The 3053-nt window shown below is 38.9% G+C and overlaps 1 protein-coding gene across 1 annotated transcript in view; it reads left to right on the forward strand.

The window, feature by feature from the left end:
• The first annotated feature begins 1934 nt into the window (after positions 1–1934).
• lmo4b (LIM domain only 4b) overlaps positions 1935–3053 on the forward strand; it is an 18771-nt gene continuing 17652 nt past the window's right edge. Inside the window, exon 1 of the mRNA XM_025065955.1 lies at positions 1935–2342. The gene's annotated coding sequence lies outside the window, so the exon portion shown is untranslated. The remainder of the gene's footprint in view (positions 2343–3053) is intronic.

Below are 3053 nucleotides of genomic sequence, written 5' to 3' on the forward strand. Positions count from 1 at the left end.
CTCTCCCCCGCCCCTCCGCCCCCCCGCGTTCATTGTCAGATACATTTCACGAGGTGAAGCGGGCGAACCTGTCAGCATCCAGTTCAGGGACGTTAAATAGTGCTGTTGGCACAACCGCGCTGCCTTCATTGTTTTTTTATTGAAATGCTAAATGATCTGGCTATTACCTCATCAAGGACATGTTTCTTTTTTTTTTTTTTTTTTTTTTAATTAAGTTATTAGACTGCAGCAGCTTCTCTCATCTGGTAGAACTACCTCACTGACAAGTCACTTAATGCTTTCAATTACGTTTCAAGGAGAAGGGCCAGATCCAGACGCGATACGCAAATTAAAAACCACTTTGACAAACATGACATTTTTTGATGTAAGGGGTTCAATCGTGAAGTGCATCCCTTTTGATTTTGGGTTGGCTTATTTAGGAATGATTGATCTGAGCAACAGTGAAAGTAGCAAAAGACCAAACACTATTTTACAGTTACAGAAAAACTATCATACAAAAAAAAAAAAAAAAAACACCCAAGATGAAAAGTTTTTATAAAATCTTGTGTATTTTCTACAGTATTTTGTCTACATACTCATACTTCCACGGAATGATTTTGTTAAGGAATTGGATGTTCCTCAAAGTAAACACTAAGTGGTGGTTCGAGTCCACCAAGTTACCACTGAGCAATGCACCGTCTTAGTGTTCTTGCCTTACAACGTGAAGGTCATTGGTTTGATCCCCAGTGCTAACAAATGGGATTTGCATGTTTTTTTAAAAAAAAAAAATCTGGATTAGGTTAGTTACTGGTAGACAATGTCGACTACATTGACTATAGGCAAAAGACGATGTTTTTTAATCTTTTTTTTTTTTTTAAACAGGGGAGATTAACTATTTATTTCTGAATTTTCTGTCCAACCACCAGCCACCTGGAAGGTCACAAAAGCAACGAATGGCATGAATTCAGAAAAATGCACATTTTCCTCTTTTGGTTTTTGTATAGACTTAGCTAGGTAGGACCACAAATCTTAGGCGCTCCTCAGATGTGAATTTTTGTTCCACATTCCACTGTAACCTGTCCGTCCAACTCCAGGGATCCCCCCCTGCCTGGCGTAGGACAAATCCCACTTGGACTAAAACACAGGTACAGGCACAAGCTCGGCAAGTAGCCCGCAGCTACTATCACAGCACCGGACCTACCCAAGGTGCACCAGGGCTGTTTAGGTTCTCAGCCATCTAGGTCACCTCGTCTAAAAATAGTAACATCGAGGGCAACATGACGGAGTAGGTTTTTTTTTTTTTTTTTGTTTTTTTTTTTTTGCTTCTTCAGTTCATTAGTCCTTAGTAGCACTTTTCTCACTCACTGAGCCAGAGTTCTTTTTCATTAAAAAGGGGGGGGCGGGTGGCGGGGGGGGTATCTTTTTTCCATCACTAAGGGCCTAATTGAAGCCATTATCAAAGAGATACCCTCTGCTCTTGATCTCCTTGCATTTAAGCTGTTGGATGGAGCCTCTCATCTTCACCGAAAAGGCTCACATCACTTACAGTCTGTAATCGGTGATGGACATGAACACAGCACGCTACGAACATTTGGTCTTGCCAACCGTGTCGCCCCGTGTCGCTCGAGGTGGAAGAATGGGTTTGCAATTAATCGCGAATCCCCTGAAATTGTATATTTGAATGAAGCACTGATTAAATTGGATTGTTGCGCCATATTTTAGGTACAGGTAAAAAAAAAAAAAAGAGCCGTGCATTTGCTGATAATAGTTCCAAGAGACATTTTTTAAGTAATAATCTTTTTTTTTTAACACATGCAAGCCTGTAAATGGAGTTGCAGTTGCAAGTGGGCATCAGTAGGAGGAGGTGTAGAAGGGACCCGGCGCTGTATGAGGGTGATAGGAGTAATCAAGGAGGTAAGTAGGAGAACAGAGTAGGGGGTGGGGGGGGGCAAGGGGAGGGGGGTTCTCTATGGGAAGTTCCTGCAAATGGAGTGCACCACCTTTTAAAAACTCCTTTTTTTGTGTCAATTCTCCCCTCTGATTACCTGATTGCACTGCGTGACTGGGGAGAAAATCTGATTGCGTACAATTATGAGGGGGAAAAAAAAAAGCATTTTGATTATAAAGGGATCTGGTAAACTTGCATGCTTGTCATTGTGTTGTAAAAATTCGGCGTTGCTGATTTTGAAAGCAGCCAACTTTCACGTCGTGTAATACTCCTTTTTTTTTTTTTTTTTTTTCCCTTTATGTAAATGTAGTTGAAGAGAACTTTTTGATTTTTCCCTGTGTTTTGTACCAGGAGGTTGAACAACACTGGCCCGAAGATCCCAGTGAAGATATAGAACTGTCATGGTTTACAGCAGGTGAGCAATGCTTTTTATTTTTGCTATGTAGTTTTGGAACACTCCTGTTAAAAAAAAACAAAAAAAAAAAACTTTTTTTTTTTAAAAAGTTGCTCTTGACTGTGAAGAATTTTGAAAATTAAAAAAAAAAAAAACCAAACACTTCAAGTTCAAAACAAAGGGGAAAAAGACTTTTTTTTTTTTAAGGTGGAAAAGACAGGTTGTATTCGGCCCTTGAACCCAAATGAGTTTGACTCCCCTGGCTTAGACTGTTGACAGTGTGGAGGTCCCAGCAATACTATATGTATTATGTTATAGAGGACGTGTGTGTGTGTGTTTTGAGCCTTGTTTATGTATTTATAAATATACGTAAAACAAGGCAGAGCCTGTAAATACACGCAGTTATGAAATTCCTGGGATGCCTTAAAAGTGATTTCACGTTCACAATTTCCTGTACTTAGGCAGGAGTTAGTGCAGGATTACATCGGGTCACGGCCTAATCTTTAACCCGGGTGGGTTTACACCTAAAAAGGCGAAGAGCACAGAATAAGAAAATGCCAGCAATCTATATTTTGGACAAGAACAAAAGAGAGAGAGAGAAAAAAGTGTTTTTATATCTATAAACTAGACATGTGAAATATGTCTAGTTATATGTTATAGTATAGTTAACTATATAGTATTTATATTTATTATTATATTATACAGTATATATTATATATAATATATATAATA

Source organism: Cynoglossus semilaevis, chromosome 2, assembly GCF_000523025.1.
Source record: "Cynoglossus semilaevis isolate Cse_v1.0 chromosome 2, Cse_v1.0, whole genome shotgun sequence".
NCBI classification, from domain to species: domain Eukaryota; kingdom Metazoa; phylum Chordata; class Actinopteri; order Pleuronectiformes; family Cynoglossidae; genus Cynoglossus; species Cynoglossus semilaevis.